This window comes from Pelophylax lessonae (genome assembly GCF_965119305.1).
Source record: "Pelophylax lessonae genome assembly, chromosome: 3".
NCBI lineage: Eukaryota > Metazoa > Chordata > Amphibia > Anura > Ranidae > Pelophylax > Pelophylax lessonae.
In genome coordinates this window covers 520,223,742-520,242,443 of record NC_138770.1, presented here as the reverse complement: position 1 = coordinate 520,242,443, position 18,702 = coordinate 520,223,742, and the positions used below count along the sequence as shown (strand labels likewise).

Genomic DNA, 18,702 nt, shown 5'->3' with positions numbered 1-18,702 from the left:
ACTGCACTCAGTAACCTAAATAGGTTATTTGATAAAAGGTTTTAAATACATGGGCTGATTTAAAAAATCAAAAGCTGAATGCAATTGGTTACACAGTCATGCCACACAAGTTTCATTATATAAATCCCAGTAGGTTTGCAGAGTCACTCTTTAACATTACTTTAGGTCAACCCCACCTTTAAGACCATGCTACACTCACCAATGGGCCCCCCTCTGACAGCGTGCAAGGAGTTCTTTTCCCCCTGTAGCAGCTGTCAGATTTGAAATTGGCATGACAGATGAGACTAGTAGTTAATTTATTTACAGATCTCTATGAATTAACTACAAGTCCTTTCAGTACGGTGGCAGACAAATTTCTAGTTCTCAATGAAAGCACAGTGATCACTGCACCCATAATCAATTGACGCTTCCTCTACGAAAGTCCATACCGCAGTACAGACACAGAGCTGGAAGAAGAGGCTGCAGGAGCCTGGCACCGGCTTGATCACAGCTGTATTGCTTTACAGGCTCATTTGCAAAAAAAAAAAAAAAGTAAATTTTTTCTGAAAATATGTGCATTATTTATTTTATTTTTTGTGCAAAAGGAGGACTTAGCATTTACACATTGCTTAAAGAGGTTGTAAACCCACTTTAAAAGCTTTTGCCTATAGGTAAGCCTATATTAAGGCTTACCTATAGGTGCTATAAATATCTCCTAAACATGCACAGTTTAGGAGATATTTACAGTGCTTGCAGCCGATGACGTCATCGGCGCATGCGGTCTGAAGGAACGGCCACCCATGCCGATCCTTCAGAGCCCTATGCCGTGAACGGTGGCTCCCGTGCGCATGCGCGGGAGTGATGTAATCGCGCCTGCAGCCAATCAGATGGCCGGAGGACGCGAACAAGGAAGCAGGACGGCCGGACATGTCAGCCGCTCTGTCACTGAGCAAGCCGCAGTGCGAGGGCTTCGTTTTAAAGGTAGGTAGGGGAGCCTAGGGGAGTGTTTAATAACTGTATGGGGGAAGGGCTTGTGAAATGACCACAGAGACCTGTGATCCAATATAGAAGGATCACAGGCACTTTGTGATCATTTCAGAGAGAAGAACAGTCAGCTGTGTTTACAAAAGCTGACCGTCCTCTCTCTCAGCGGGGAGTGATCACAGGTGCCCAGTGGCAATCGCGGCCACTGGCCCCATGGATCGGCATCCCCACTGCCTAATGGGGGGAGCGCGCACGGACGTAGGGCTACGTCGCTTTACTCAGCTAAGCCAGCCTGCCGCAGTAAAACTGTGGCGGGCAGTCGGCAAGTGGTTAAAGTGTTGTTTATGCCTATTTTTTGGTACCATTGATTTTAATATCACAGGTGCATGCAATTTTTAGGCTTGACATGTTTTGTATCCATTTACTAAGCGCAAACCCATATTTTATATTTTATCAGACAATAAAATAATGGGCATTGTGTTTATGTGCAAAAAAATTAATTATATTTTTTTCAGACCATGTGTTTGATAAACAATTGTGCAAATACTATGCAACATAAAAAATCTCAACTACCATCTTTTTATTCTACAGGGCCTTTGCTTTCAGGAAAATATATAATGTTCTGTGGATTTTAAGCATTGCAAAAAATGCAGATGTTTACTTGCATGCAAAACATTTTTAAAAAATGCTCCTGAGCAGAAGTGGTTACGATTATGTTATGTCAATTTATTAGCCATACCAGGTACTTATTTCATGGTTTTAAAGTTATGGAACAATTCATATCCAAAACAATTCTAAAGCAGAGTTGAATAATCATCCTAGTTAGAAGCTCAGTAGTTCATCAAAAGGTGCAAGAGGGGCTTTAAATAAACCACTATACCTCAATGTGATCAATATGAACGACTCTAGAAAATATTCAATACTACTTCACAATATTTTTTACAGGTTAACTCAAATATTAAAAGTAAAACCTCAACAAATTATGTAAAAATGTAACTCTTGACTTTTACATATCTCTGACTGACAGCATAAACACTATTTCAGAGTTTATTAGCAAGTAAAGAATACAGAAGTTTTGAAAGTGACAAGTTAATGCATTTTGTAAATTGTTACCCATCAATATGCCAAATGAATCAGTACAGAAAAGTGTCAAATTCCAAATTGCATATTCACTTCACAAAAGAAGAATCTGGATAATCACAAGTGAGTTAAATTTTCAGATTACCAAAATGAATCCTTAAATTTTGTCCTATAGGTTGTTAAATTTGTGTGTAAATGTTTGGTTTTGTAGTAAGGTCTGTGATACTGATTTGAACTAACATTTTTAGGACAATCTTCCAGGATCTACCTCTTCTCAGCCCAAACACAAAATCCTTTTTTTAAACAGTTTTCTATATTTATCAGAAATTTAAGTAGAACTACAATAGCCTCTCATTTAGGGAGAAAAAAACGTGTGCTGCAGCACTTAATTATACATGTATCTGCACTTAGATTTCTTTCCTCCCTGCAAAACCCCACACATACCTGTGATTCGGCCACTGATTTTCACCGGTGCAGCTTTCGGTGATGATGTGGCAATGATGCACTTGAATCCAGAGCAGAATTGCCACTCAAGTAGTCTGTCTCCTTACACTACCATAAGATGGAACAATGCTGCAATGTCTATCACCATTGTCACAAACCTGTAGCTTGTCAATCAGGGTTATGATTCTGTGGATTGCTATCAATGCCTTTGTAGCTGAAACCCAAACCCAGCTTTGAGCTGCAGTTTCTGGGAGGCGAGTACATGAGACACAAATGAAGTAGAATTTGGCTCTGTCAGGGAAGGTAAAGACTTTTTTGTTTATTTTATGAGGCCTGTGCAACACCTAGTAACTGGATCTGCTACCCCTTTAGCCTGCCATTTAGGAGCCTTTAGTAATTTAAAGGTGTCATTAAATAATCCCATTTAATATACATAAAATAACACAAAGCAAAGTTTTGAAGAAAAAACATGGGTTAGGCAACACAAAAATGAATTACAGGTACAAGATAAAAGGTTTTAATGCCTCAAAGCAAAATAAGGTATCTCTGAATATTTGCCATTAACCAAAAAGGTAATTATAAAAGTAACATGGTTTAAAAAAATTCTACCCATAGGAGGTTCAGAATTGGTTATATTATGAGATTAGTTTTTATGTTATACTGGTGTATAAACTAGGAGTTCAGCATCTATCTGATCAATCCACCAATGCATCCATGATTTTATTAATTTGTATGCAACTTATTTCCAATTTACAGGCATAACAGAGGTAGGGTAGCATTGCTACAGGGCATTTGGCTGAAGTGTGGGGAATTATGATATACTTCGTACAGAGGAGGAGTCTCTGTTGGGTATACATAATTTAAGTAGGCATGTACTCATTCATACGTTGTATTAATTTTTTTTTCCAACATAAAAGGTGATCTGCTTATATGGTAAATGTGAGTTTAAACAAACTTCACGTTTCCATCAGAGGTGCTGCTAATGATGTAAAATATGCACAACAAATTTACAGACTGTGCACAATCTAATACATTGCTGAGGGTTTTCTCCAAACCATGGGCATTACATTAGGAAAAAATAGGGGCATTGGTTGAGTAATATAGGACTTGTGTCCGGTCACAAAAAACTTAGCACCCAGTCTATTTGGTGCCTATAGAACATAACACAGAGTCTGTGCCACATGAGTGAACAAAATAATTCCATGTAATTGATATTTAATGTAATTATTTTTTAAAACCAGCCTAAAAAATCACTGCTTACAATAGAGGATCCTATGCACATCAGGGAACATTGCCATTAAAAGGATTTTATTTTTCCTCTCCAGAAGAGTGGGGAAAAAAAAAATGTAGGTTTCAATTCAAAGGTTTTATATTTTACACACACTTTAATTGGCACCTTAAGGTCCAATAATCATAAACCTAGTATGGTCTATTTGTGTTTTTTTGTGTGAATACACTGAAATAATGTATGCTGCCACCCTGCACAAAAGATGCCAGCCGCAGTAGGCTTATGGATTGGTATCCCTACAGCAAGAGGACCGTCAGCGCATATGCCCCCTCCCAAGCTGATCTAAACCTGTATGTAATCTACCATGCAGTGTTTTTAAAAGGGAACAAAAATGAAAAAAAAAAATACACCAGGAAGGATAGCTGGGACAAAAAAGGTAAATCCCAGGGTCATCGACCTAAAAAAACACAACAAAAAACAAATAAGACTCCGAAGTAGAAATGGTACACAAGCTACCAGAAGATACGAGAAGCACAGTAAAGGACTTAAAACATTAACAAGCACAAGACAAAGCGGAAGAAATATTTTAAGTATTGGCAACTGGAGGCAGGCGGCACACAGAAGATCATCAATCCAAAATAAAACATTTAAACTACAGATCTATCGCCAGACATGCAAACAATATGCAGCAATCTGTCAATTGACAAACTGTGCAGCATCCCTCCATGAGACAAGACAACGCCATTTTCACATGACAGTCTTGTTGTTGCCATGGGAATGCTTACGTATTCCCCCCAATCTAATTGGAATCATAAACAAGCCTTTAGTTTCTTCCAATGCCAGACAAAAATAGGATTCCAATAGCGAAACATGTGAATTTCTTTCCAAACAAACCTGTGTTGTGAATCTAACAAAATGATGTGATATTTACGAAGCTTCCCTGTGCAAAAAGGTAAATTTGGACTTTAAGAAAGGACAAAAATGTCCTATCTTAGAGTACAGTACAGGGCACATGCAGTGAATTCAAACATCATGGGTTATATGCACACATGTACCTTCAAGTGATTGAACACTGGCAAAGCTTTTAAGGACACAGGGCATCTCTCCTATATCCCTATCACACTCTGTGTCCACAATGGAGAGTAAACCTACCAAATGGAAAAGAAGGTTGCTGTGTCCTATACTCCATTTGAGAGATTTTGACTTCCCTATAAATTCCAATCGTAAAAGATACAGGCAGAGCATTCTTATACCATGGGATGTTCTCATTCCATGAATAAGAAGGGTGGGCAACAGTGAGGCAAACATAACTGTACCAACTGGCCCAAACAACAAGGGTAAGAAAGACCGAGCCTGCTCCTGTGAAAGCCAAAAGCTGCATCAGATTTTTATCAGGCAGATAGTCACTTTCAAAAAACCTATGAGCAGACAACCAAGTTGTGGCCTTAAAAAATGAGGCTTGGTGCCAAAATGTCCAGAAAACTCCCACTGATGGAATGGGCACATAAAAGGAGAAGATTTCATTTTTAGAATGTAAACTCTTACAATCAGATTCCTTATCCATCATGTGATTGCTGACTTTAAAGCAGGGTGTCCCTTGTTAGCTCCCAAGGACATGACAAACACGGAATCTGTCCATCTGATCGGAGCACTAACATTGAAGTATACACCAATGGCTCTAACTACGTGCAAGCAATATAGAAAAAAATGTTCTTTGAACGCTTAGAAACAGGGCATAGGGGTCGAAGGACAGCATCCTCATTTACTTGAGTGCTGAGACCACCTTTGGGAGAATGGCCTTTGGCATAACACAACCTTGTCATTGTGAAGCGCGAGAAAAGGCTATTTTACAGCAAGGAGTCACTATCTGGCAGACGACCAAAAAGGTTACTTTGCATAAAAGATCCTCTACTGGGGATATCCCCGATTGGTTCAAAGGGTGGTATCACACCCAAGGAAGCACAGGGTGCTGTAAGGGGGAATTAATCCAAGATGTCTTGAAGAAAGGCTCTTAAACAGAGAATGTGAAACCAATGGCTTGGACTGTTCGGGAATGGAAAACTTCTCCCCAGCCTGAGAGATGCGCAGTGATAACTGTCCAGTTAAAAGGAAGGAAGGAAGGACTTTCCCACTGTTCAGGCTGGAGTGGTTATCCACCAATATAGGGATTGCCTTGCTTGGCTGAGAGGAGTGTGGGGAAAACAAGAAAAGGTACTAGTGTTTTCCAGGGTGACAAGATTATTCGTTAAGAGTTCTTGAATGGAATTAGGTGAATAGTTCTGCCTCGAAGGAGGCTACCGTCAGACTTGGAACTCTCATGGAGAATTGTATCGTGGGAGTTCTAAAGCAGGTGCTCTTAAGCTGGGTACACTGGAAAAATTTTGTTTTCTGGTCAGTGTGTGCAGCTGAATCTCCAACAGAAGTGGGTCTAACAACTGGCTTTTCGAAGGGACATAGGAAACTGGAAAACCAGTATCTGATCAGCACTTGCACCCAAAGGCTGCAAGACTGATCAGTGTCTTTTGGTGGGAGAGGGGGTCCTCCTGTCAGAATACACAGACACAGAGGGGGAAAGGGAATTCTAAGTCTGGAGATAGAAAAAAAAGTTCTCTAAAGCCCGGTACACGCTGCAAGTTTTTTCTTCATTCAACTCAGCGGGCTAACCTTAAAAAAAAAAAAACTGACAGATCCCTGTATCAACAAGCGATGATGGTGCAGAAATCGGTCGGGATTTTTTTTGTCCAGCTCACTGCATTGAAAAAAAAAAAAAAAAGCTTGCAGCGTGTACTGGGCTTTACAAAAAACTTTTTCTAGAGAGACTGATTTGGGATCTGTCCACAACCAGTCCCAAATATTCCAGGCGAATGGAAGGTTGTAAAGCAGATTTGGTGAAATTGGATCACCCAGCCAAAAGCCTGGAGTAGGCTTGTGACGGTATCAGATTTTCATGCTGCGATTAATTGATTAAGGTTTTGCCACGGTATACGGTATTATCACGGTATTCTATTATTAAATTTAAATTATTAAATTTCTACCTCACTTGAATTTCATTGCTGAATTTAGGGGCTTTGGTTCACTTATGCACATTATAATATAGTCAGTCAGTACAGACTCTGTGAACCAGGCCTAAAATAGGTCATCAAGCAGTGTCTGGCCTAACTGGTCCTGGCGCTCGGCTCCGATCCGATGGCCTGGTCATTAAGAGGGCAAATCCTTGTGGTCAAGATGTGGTTAAACCTGAAGGAGGTGTTGTTTATAAATTACTTTACTATTGCTTTAGGCCTGGTTCACATGTATGCGGGTTGGTGGTTCACATGTATGCGGGTTGGCGGTTCACATGTATGCGGGTTGGCGGCCCACATTTGCACAGGCATAGCAGCCCATTGATTTGAACGGGCTGCTATGCCCTCATTTTCCGCAGAAAAAAGGTGCATGCAGCATTTTTTTAAAATTCAGTGGCCTTGAAATCCATCCTGCTTTTGCACCATGCGACTAACCTGCAGTTCCTGCTCTGGCAAGCTTTCTGCATTTTTTGTATACGTGGGCACGGCATTTAAAAACAGTTTGCGTGTGCAGCAACGGCAGGTAAGTCGCATGGTGCAAAAGAAGGATGGATTTCATGGCCACTGCATTTTTTTAAATTCTGCATGCACCTTTTTTCAGCTGAAAACGCAGGCATAGCAGCTCAAGCCCATTCACATCAATGGGCTGCTATGCCTGTGCAAATGTGGGCCCCCAACCCGCATACATGTGAACCACCAACCCGCATACATGTGAACCACCAACCCGCATACATGTGAACCAGGCCTAAAGCAATAGTAAAGTCATTAATCGATAAAAACACCGGTCCTCCTGCAGGTTTAACCACTTCTGGATCGCAAGGATTTGCCCCTTTAAAGACCAGGCCATCGGATCAGAGCGCCAGGACCAGTCATCACCAGGTAGGCCAGACACTGCTTGATGGCTATATAATAATGTAATGTGGGCTGCTATGCGTGTGTATGTATATATATATATATATATATATATATATATATATATATATATATATATATATATATTAGAGCTGCACGATTCTGGCCAAAATGAGAATCACGATTTTTAAGCTTGGAATAAAGATCACGATTCTCTGTGTAACGAAAAAAAAAAAATTGGGATAACTTTACTGTTACGTTTTTTTTTTTTTTATTCATTAAAGTCTATTAATTGCGTTTGAAAGACTGCTGCGCAAATACAGTGTGACATAAAATATTACAACAATCGCCATTTTTTTCTGTAGGGTCTCTGCTAAAAAAATATATATAAAATGTTTGGGGGTTCTAAGTACTTTTCTAGCAAAAAAAAAACTGATTTTAACTTGCAAGCAACAAGTGTCAGAAAAAGATCCAGTCTTTAAGAGGTTAAACTTCCTTTCTCCCTGGCAGAGGGAAGGAAAAGATACAAATGTAATCATTTTTGTTTATAGTTACTGGGAGACTTAGGCTACATTCACACCTGAGCGTAGCGTTTTTCGCGCGTTTTTTACCGCGATTTTAGCGGCGATTTTTACTGCGATTTTACCGCGATTTTTGTGCAGGCGTTTTTAGATTCAATAGAGATCAATGGAAAACGCCTGTAATCTGCCCAAAAAGAAGCTCATGTACTTTTTTGAGCGTTGGGCGTTTTGTATACAGCTTCAAAACGCTCAGATGTGAACAGGGGCCATTGAAATGAATAGGATTTGTCTTGTTGGGCGTTTTGAGAGCTGATCCTAGAGCAGAAAAACGCCCCAAAACGCCTAGATGTGAACGGAGCCTTAATGCTGAAAGGCGTTAGCTGTGTGAGTGAATGAGTCATCCAGCTCACTGAAATGTATCAATTCACAAGTCAGACTGAGGAGCAGAGAAACTCGGTATTTTAAAAATGCCACAATAACAATACCGTGGCTATGCAATACCGCGATATATCGAATTACCGAAAACCGGCATATGTCTAGCCTGGAGCATCTGAATTGTCTCATGGACATTTTCTGATCGCTGCAAATGAGTTCAGAAAAACGTTGTCTAGTAGAGGTGCCGAGAGCTTTGTTAAAGGATAAGTCCACCCTAAAACTAAAATCCCTGCATCTATAGATCTCCATGTTCCAACACTAACCTATGCAGCCCTGTAAAGGAAAAAAAATAAATCATTATACTTACCTTTTTTGAAGCCGATCCGACTGCATCCTATGCTGAGCTGTCAGCCGCGGCTTCACGCAGAGGACACTGTGGACAACAAAAGCCCCATAGTAACTATGGGTGATGTCACATCCCATTCATTTCACAGTTGTTGTCGGCCGTGTCCTCTTCAGAGCTTCCGCCACTGGAGATCGGGTTGGATCGGCTTAAAAAAAGATAAATATCGGGGGCGTGGCTTGCGCGCGTGATGGATGGACGCATGAGCCGAGAGCTCTCCGTACCCGGCTGATTAAACACCCAGCATACGAGAAGCACGGCGGACACCGACACTCCTTACCGCTCAGCACAACCTACCGTACACCCAGGGAGATGTCCAGCCGGAAAAGGAAAGATGAACGGGTCCCCAAGAAGCTTACGGCCGCCTTCTTCAAACAGCCCACACATCCTGAGGGAATCCAAGATGGCGCCGACGCGCTATCTGACCGCGGGAGCCCATCGGCCTACACGGATCTCCCAGATGCGATCCCCTTACCTGGAGAACCCACATCACTTCCACCTATGCCGGATTCCTCCCCTGCGACCCCGGTCTCCTGTAGTTCTGCAAAGACCCGCATGAGACTGGATCCAACAGAATCTTCTGACCCTGCAGTGAGTACCTCATTTGCTTCTATGCACTCCATGTCTGCTCTACAGTCTTCTATTGCTGCATTTCCTACTACAGGCCAGCCTGTCCTGGACACCACGATGAAAAACATGCTGATTACATTTCAATCATCCCTTATGGCAAACCTCACCACTATTATGCACATTTCACAGTTTTCCTGTGAAATTAAACATATGGGCAATAGGGTGTCACTTATAGAGCATAGTATGGAAGAATGCACTGAATCAGTAAATGAGCTTATAGATGCATATCATGATCAGAAAGATGATACTGAATGGATCAAACACAAACTGGCTGATCTTGAAGATCGATCACGCCGCAACAACATTAAACTGCGAGGCATTCCTGAATCGGTTCAACCTAATGAACTGCTGCAGCATGCATCAACTTTGTTCTCTACGCTGGTGCCTGACCCCTATTGAACTAACTATAGACAGGATTCATAGGATTCCTAAGCCTCGCCACTTAGAGGACTCAGTCCCTAGGGATGTGCTACTACGCATGCATTTTTATCCGGCCAAAGAAAAAAATTCTCAAAACCTCAAGAAAACTGGGAACCTTGCCAGCGCCTTATGCAGAGATACAGCTATATGCAGATTTGTCCCAACATACACTGCAACAAAGGAGACAATTGAAGACGCTTACTAAGGCTCTCTTCAACCACAAGATCTCATATAAATGGCGTCACCCTGCAACTTTGCTCGTCACTTACAATGGGATACCGCACACCATCTCCACTATTGAGGGTGGAATGAAACTCCTTCACTCATGGGGAACCATCCCAGAACCACCAAAGAACTTCCATGATGGGCCTAGACACTCTCCACCGTCTCGCTCCAGGACCCCTCAAGGCCCTGGGCGTCATGTATCATGGTTGATGCTTCTAACGCTTCTCCCCTTCAGCAACCTCTAGCCCGGCCGGGCTACGTCTTCACCTCTGCCTTCTATTTAGAGATAAGTTTATCCACCTAGGTGGAATTCCCCCACCTCTTTGTCAATAAGCCTTTATGAAGGATACCCCTTGCTGACTTTGTTCACCAGTTGGTGACTTGGTTCACATACACAGTTTTCTTTTAGAGCAGCTCTTCTACCTACATCAGTAACTGTATTTTTGGTTCACTATTGTCGCCAGAGCAGCAACGCTTGTTCTTTTCTTTTCTTGAGGAAGAAGAAGGAAGTGCTTGGCGCTGCCAATACGTATGTAAAGTGAAGTAAGTGCGTATGTCTATAATGGGAAATATTATGTATAAATATCAGAAAATGAATTTCAAATAAATAGAAAAAGATAGAAAAAACAGGAAATACAGAGCAATGAATATATAAATAAGTACGTTATGTACTGATTGCAGAATTGGTAAAAGAAGATAAAATTCAATCATATGGTGTAAAACGCTTCCTATAAAGGGCAACAATAAATGAGCATAAAATATATAAGGTAGTGTAAATATAAAACATAAAAAACTTTTTTAAAATGTATATAAATACAAATGGTGCCCTTGAAGTGAGGATTAAAGAGTGACGCTAATAATAGTGCAATACATGTGGTAAGCACCACTGTAGAGAAAGGAAAAAAAAATCTTGTGCCACCAAGCTATTAAATGTATAGCTGTGCAAATTAATATAAAATGAGCCAAATAAATTACTGTGCAGCAAATGCTATATAAAGTGCAAAGTGAAATAAATAAAGAGAGTGAAACAAATGGCTCAGAAGTGATTCTTTTCTTGTTTTCTTTGTGTTTACCACATAGTGCCTACGTACAGCAGCAGTTACACCTGGATCTAGGGAAAGTAAGTGACCACCACCAACACCCTGTGTGACCATCCTTTTGCATCTCTTTCACCAGTGGAGAGTGGACATTTGCATTCTACACGACTTCAACATTTAAGGTAATCTCTCCTTCACCTCTGGTATTGACCTTCCTCTCCTTGTGCATATATTCGGAAGCCATGTCCTTCACTTTTCTTTCTCTGAATGCTAGAGGACTTAACCCTCCCGCGAAATGGGCCTCGCTGTGGTCTACAGCTATCTCTCTACAAAGTGACATTATCTTGTGTACAGGAAACCCATTTCTCCCATTCTGCAACCCTTAAATGTAGTCACGCTCAATTCCCTGTTATGTACTTGGCATCTGGGAAGAAGAAGCGTAAGGGGGTCCTTATAGCCATTAAACTATCCCTGGCCTTCCAACCTCATGACTCCATTCTGGACCCCAAAGGTCGCTACATCATTCTCCGATGCTCCATTGACAACCAAAATTATACCTTGGTCAATCTATATGCGCCCAATAAACACCAGATGCCATTCATACGCTCAATTGTGGACAAAGCGAAGTCCCTCCAATGGGGCAATTTACTTCTGTGTGGCGACTTCAATCTAGCCCCAGACAGCACTATGGATACTACCTATTCCACTAACGACAAAGCCACCAAAGCCATGGCCCTTCGTATTAAAGGGCAAAGACTTAAATCCAAAATACCCTACATGATCCACCCCAAGACGAAAGAGAAATTGCTTAAGCCCACACTCGTAGCTAATGCCTTCAGTTCTTATTACGAATCCCTCTATAACCTTAAATCAGTCCAGAGGACCTACCAGCCCTCTCCAACTGACATCCATGACTTTCTTGCTCAGATCAATCTCCCTTCAATTACTCCCCAAGACGTCGACTCCCTTAACAGACCCTTTTCTGACCTAGAAATCAGGGGTGCCATCGCTTCACTCCCCAATTTTAAATTTACCAGGACCGGATTGATATTCGGCTGAATATTACAAGAAATTTTGTGACGCATTGACTCCCCTTCTTCGTGAGGTATTCAATTCTGCTGCCTCCTCCTCAACCTTTCCAAAAGAAATGTTAAGTGCATTTATTGTAACCCTTCCTAAACCAGGGAAGGAGCCTAATCAACCCCAAAATTTTAGGCCCATATCTTTATTAAATATTGATGTAAAACTTTATGCCAAAGTGATAGCCCCGAGATTAGTTGATCTTCTCCCTAATATAATCCACAGAGACCAGTCAGGGTTTTCCAAGGGCCTCGGACGCTACTAGGCGTGTGATTAATTGCTATCCACCACACGGGCCTCTGTGGAACGCCTTCTCTGCTCCTCTCGTTTCCGCTCTAACACTAAAATATCGTGCATTAGTATGGCGGATCAACATCACAAAATCAGTCTTTTTGCTGACGATGTGATACTTATGGTTTCAGACCCATCCACATCCGTCCCGGAAATTCAAAGGATACTACAGTGGTTTGGAAAAGTCTCTTTCTACAAAGTTAACAAGTCCAAGTCCAACATATTGGGAATTGGTATTAATGCCACAATGAGTAATCTATTGCAACAGCAATTCCCGTATGCTCGGGCAGATCAAAGTATATCATACTTGGGCGTGCAGCTGACTGCATCTACTAAAACGCTGTTTAAACATAATTTTCTCTCCGCACGCACTAAATTGCAAGACAACCTTAAACATGTGGCCTCCTTTGAATTTTCCTGGTTGGGAAGATTAGCGGCTTTTAAAATGATGTACTTTCCCCAATTACTTTATCTTTTTAGGACTCTCCCAAACCCGGAGAGTTACTTCAGATTCCTTCAATCCCTATTGTCCAAATATATATATGGCAAGGCAAAAAACCCAGATGCACACACACCAAATTAATCAAACATCATTTAGTAGGGGGTGCAGGATATGTTGATATCTTTGATTACTACCTGGCATCAGTTCTAACTCCGCTACAAGACTGGTTTAGAATGACTCCCACCACACTATGGTGCGCCATGGAGGCTACTTATTGCACCAGGAAGAGCCTGTCCGACTGGCTGCTGGCGACCACTCTAGGGGCCAAACTACCCTCTTACCTCCCACCGTTTCTGACTGCTGCAGCAAGGGCGTGGAAAATACTGGTATCGCAAGCTCCCTCACCTACCGCACTACATTCGCTTATGGCCCAAGTAGATCTCTCAGATTGGCAGAAAAAGGGCATTAAGTACGTGGCAGATATGTATGACAACTCCAAACGAATCCCCTTTGAATCCCTGCAGGCCAAATTTTACCTTCCCGGATCTGTATTATTTTACTTTTTTAAGAGTATCTAATTTCCTTACTTCCATCCAACCTTGGCCGATGACTATCCATACACGTGCATGGTTATTCCTTACCAGTAGAGGGTCCCCTAATCAAAAGGGCATAACTACCTTTTACAACCTCCTCCAACAGAAAACATCCTTTATCAAGACCTCCCCCCCATCTTTAGTGGGAGCGAGATATGGGTATACAGTTTACAGACAAACAATGGAGTCAGGCTTTACAATCTGTATATTTGGCCACTAGTTGTTCCAAATTGTGGGAGCTTTCCATAAAATTTTCCCTCCGCTGGTATCTCACACCTTCTAGAATAAACAAATTTGATCCCCATAACGATGGCAAATGCTGGCGTCTCTGTGGACATGAAGGTACTGTATTTCATATACTATGGCTATGTCCCAAGCCTACCCAATACTGGAAGAAGGTATTCAAGATTATATCAGAAATCTTGCATTTCCCCACCACACCTACCCCTGGTCTGGCATTACTGAATCTGGGAATTGAACAGGTTCCTAACTCTCTTAGACACACCGTGACCCAAATCCTCCATGCGGCCAGGCTCACCGTGACTCGTGCTTGGAAACAAGCAATCCCACCGGATATCACAGGAGTCGTTGACCTTATTAATACACACTATACTTTCGAAAGTACGCTTTCCCTTAAAAACCGTTCTGTACACAATGTAACCGGCCACTGGAAACCTTGGTCTGATTGGATGGAGCACTTTAAGGTCTGTTCTGCTCCTCTATAAATGTCACACCTACCTTGATGTCTCACTGTTGTCCCAGCAAACGGAAGACACACTTTTAAATGCTCCTCTTGACCGAGCCACAAACCTCTGCACCTTTCTGTTGAGCCGAGACACCAACAGATCCACTCCGGGGGTGCCCTCCTGGAGACACAGCTGAAGAAACCCCTCCAGATGAAGGGACCACTCCCCTTGGTCCAATGCCTGCCAACTGAATTAATCCGCCTGCCAATTTTCCACCCCGGTAATGTGTTCTAGTGTCCAGATCCCCTGAGCAGAAAACTTGCCGAGAACGCCTCCCTAGCCGTTCTCGGCTGGCATCCATGGTAACCACTGTCCAATACAAGGAGAGAAAGGATTTTCACAGCCGAAGCACCAGAGAGTGAAACCACCATATCAGGGACTCCTATGTACTCCAACTCCGCGGGATCTGATTTTCTAGACTTCTGAATCTTGTCCCATTTGGTCAGGATCTCCCTTTGCAGGGACCTCGTATGAAACTGTGCAAATTGAACCACTTCAAAAAGGTAGATACCATCAGGCCCAGCACCGGCATGCAAGTGCGGAGGGATGACCATTTGTTGGACAGCAGGAGGCGAATTGCCGTGTGCAATTTCTGGAGTTTGTCCAGAGGAAGGAGCATTCTGGCTAAGGCCAAGTCCAGAGTCTGGCCCAAATAGTCCAACTTCATGGACGGAACCAGGACAGACTTTTGAAAATTCAGAATCCAGGCGAACTCCTGCAGAGTTCGTATTGTGTTCTCCAAAAGAGCAGAGGGAGACTGCTCACAGAAAGAGATCATCCAAAAAGCCCAGTACCGCGATCCCCCATTGGCGTAGCAAGGCTAGCACTGGAGTCAACACTTTTGAGAAGACCCGAGGAGCGGAGGCGAGACCAAAGGGTAACGCCACAAACGGATAACGCTCCTCTCCCATAGGAAAGCGGAGAAACCACTGGTGACTGGCACATATTGGAATGTGAAGATAGGCATCCTTGATATCTATAGTGGCGAGGAAATCCCAGACACAGCGATGTCACCACCATTCCAATGGACTCCATTCTGAACTTCTGTACCCACACAAAGCAGTTTAGCGCCTTGAGGTCCAGGATTGGACACACTTTGCCTTCCTTCCTAGGGGCCTGAACAGGTTTGAGTAGAAACCCTGAAAACATTCCGAAGTCAGAACCGGGACAATCCCCCCTTGAAGAAACCGGTCTTGTACCGCCCCATACAGACCCTGTAACCGGTTTGGGGACAGGCACAAGTTGGAAGGAAAAAACCTTGCCGGGGGGACAAGAGCAAAACTTGATCTTTTAGCCAGACCGAATGAATTTGTGGACCCACTTACCTTGCACCAGGGAAGTCCACGGGTCCAGGAACCAGCAAAGCTGTTCCCCCCCACCCCCAATATGGGTGAGGGTGCCCCTTCATGCAGGAGCCTTGTCCATGGGACTGGAGAAGCCCGCTCTGGCTTACAAGACCAGGTTTGTTTGGATCCACCAGAGGAGGCCCTGAAAGGCTTTGAGCGCTGGTGAATCCACCCTGAGGGATGAAAAAACTTCTTATGAGCTGGGAAGGAAGGCCCACATCTGACGAGGTTCCTTGCCCTTAGTAGCCTGTGGAAGAAAAGGTACGCCTCCCCCCCCCCCCCTGTGAGACCTTTAATGATGTCATCCAGGGTAGCTCCAAACAGATCTCCTTGAAAGGGAAGATCAGTTAAGGCCTTTATATAAATCTGGACCACCGCCAAAACAGAGGCGAGCCATCACAGATAAACTGCAGTCCCTGAACCAGCTGTTCCACCAGCTCAGCAGGCAGGAGGGAGCTGTTCTCCTGTTCGGTCACAGTGTAGGAGCTTAGCCCATTTGGTCTAAACTTGCGAAAATAGGGCAATGGTAAATACCGGCCTCATTGCCGAACCAGCTAAGGTGTACTTAATGCGGGCCACAACCTCCGCCTTCCGGTCAGCCAGATCCTTAAAGGCCGTGGACTCTTCCACCGGAATAATGGTTGCCTTGTTTAATCTGGAAAGCGGAGGGTCCACCACTGGTGGCACAGTCCACTTCTTAAGTGCTTAGGAACCCCATGGGGACACTTTGGTCGTCCCCACCCTTTTGCGGGGAAAAGAAACACCTTTGCCGCTCTGAATGGCTTGTGAGTGCCAAAGGGTACCTGCGCCTCCCTTGCAGGTTCAGCTGCGTCCTCCATCTTTAGGGTCTCATGCACAGATATAATCAGTGCATCTACCAGTACCTTTTTGGGGCGCAGTAGCAAACACGGAGGAATCATCTTCACTAATAAAGGATTCCAGGCGTGTGGTCGCAGACCAAGCAGGGTGACCCACATCCGCGACGGCCGAATCAGATTCAGGATCCGATGATAGGGGAAGGTGGGGGGGCACATTTTCTAGCCCGTAAGCCGCCTCCACCCAGGGCACCAGGGACTTCAGGACTGCCGTCAGTGCATGGATGGATGGTTGGGACCCGGAGGGCTTCACAGCCTCAGAGCGGGGATCAGGTGGGGAAATGTGCTTCAAAGACTCCATAAGTATCCAGGGGGACCCCAAAAAAGTAACACTGCTAAAAGACAACCCCCCACTGTGCTGGCAGCACCACCAGGTCGCCGAGCACAAGGCACAGAGCAATCCTCAGCAGTGAAGGAGAGGACCCCACCAGACTCACCACCCGCCAACAAAGGCACCTGCAATCACCAGGAGAATCTGCACTACACATGTAGCCATCAGGAAGCTAAAATGATTCAGGAGCCAGCACCAGGGGATAAGGAGGGGCTCCCACCGCTGAAAACGCCACCCACGGGGCCCACTGTCATGGCTGCCGCTTTTTGCAAGGCAAACCCCAAGAAAATGGCAGCCGGACTACACTAGCATGGAATACATAGGGCTACAACAAAATGGCGACACAACAAGGCCGATCGTCTGGTCACCGGTGGCGCACCCCCTGCCCCCTTTGTCAGAGCCCTGCCCACACCCCAGGAAAGTATTCAGACCACCCCAAAAAAAGAATACATCCCCAGCATATGTGGAGGGGAGGCAGGATGAGGAACCTGGCAAGGGCGGTGCCTGTGGGAAGGAGGGGAACCCGGGGGTCCATATAACCCAAGGAGGGCCTGTGTCCACCCCAAAACTCTCCAAGGGTAGAAGGAGGACAGCAACTCCCCATACCAGGAACCAGGTGGGCACCAGACCCTCCTCTTCATGGAAATGGAGGGGCTGTCCGCCAGGAGGAACTCTGCGACTCAGGCAGAGGCCAGGTCGTATGCGACCTGGCGAGACGTTTAACTCACAGGGCCAACCCCTGTCCAGTGGGGCCATATCGTGGCCGACCTAGCACGGAGCTGAGGCCTGCGCGCACTGGCTGGCCAGACTGGGGTAACCACTGGATCTAGATTATCCAGCCCATCACTAAGTCCGGCAGTTGATGGTAGATCTCAGGAAAAATTCAGGAAGAAAAAAAATGTCCTATCTACAAAATACAATATGCTCTAGAAATACGATGGACCTCCTTACCGAGGAATACCAAAAACAATAGAAATAGACAAGAACACTGAAAAAACACAAACTGAATTGTCACAACTTAAAAAACATCCTCTATATAATGATTTAAATGCAAAATTAAAGAAGCATTTGGAACAATATAAGGAAATCCTGGTAAAGTAGGGACACAAATTTTTAAGAGACAGACAAGCTTTCATGGAGGAGATGACCTATAAATGGCAGCAGGGAGCATCAGCATCTAGAAACCAACAATCAGGATGGACCTATGTTAATAATAAAAAGACCTACTCGTATGCCTCAGACAATTCTTCTGCTTCATCAAATGTCTCTTTTTCTACATCAAAACAGAATAGAAAGACGCGACGGATTAAAAGACAACGTAATGGAGAGGGATCTCCACATAACACCTCCAAGGTAAGGATTGATGAACCCTCTAAATCCGTTACAACGCTGAAAACCGGACTGGGTGAAATACCCGGGTCCCTACAGGATAACACTTCTGGCACATCCATTGATAAACTATCAATGGAGGGACAGAACATCTTTGAACAACCCCCGAAAAAAAAAAAAAAAGTTCATTCTATTTTTTTTTTAGGGAGAAAAACAGGGATTCCACCATCACAAACATGATCAAAAACTCATTACTTGAACCCCCCCCACACACACACACACACAGGCATCAATATCATCAACCTTTCTTCACATACCTATCGAAGGACGAAATTGATGTGCTATCGAAGGGTCTCACATTTTGTCCTACACACACCTTAAATAAATTTGACACAGTTTAAGATATACATTTATACGCGAGGAAGCTTC

General features: G+C 43.7%; 1 protein-coding gene across 3 annotated transcripts in view; it reads right to left on the bottom strand.

The window, feature by feature from the left end:
- Positions 1-18,702, bottom strand: part of STXBP5 (syntaxin binding protein 5) — a 925,152-nt gene that overhangs the window by 344,086 nt on the left and 562,364 nt on the right. The gene's annotated exons all lie outside the window — the stretch shown is intronic.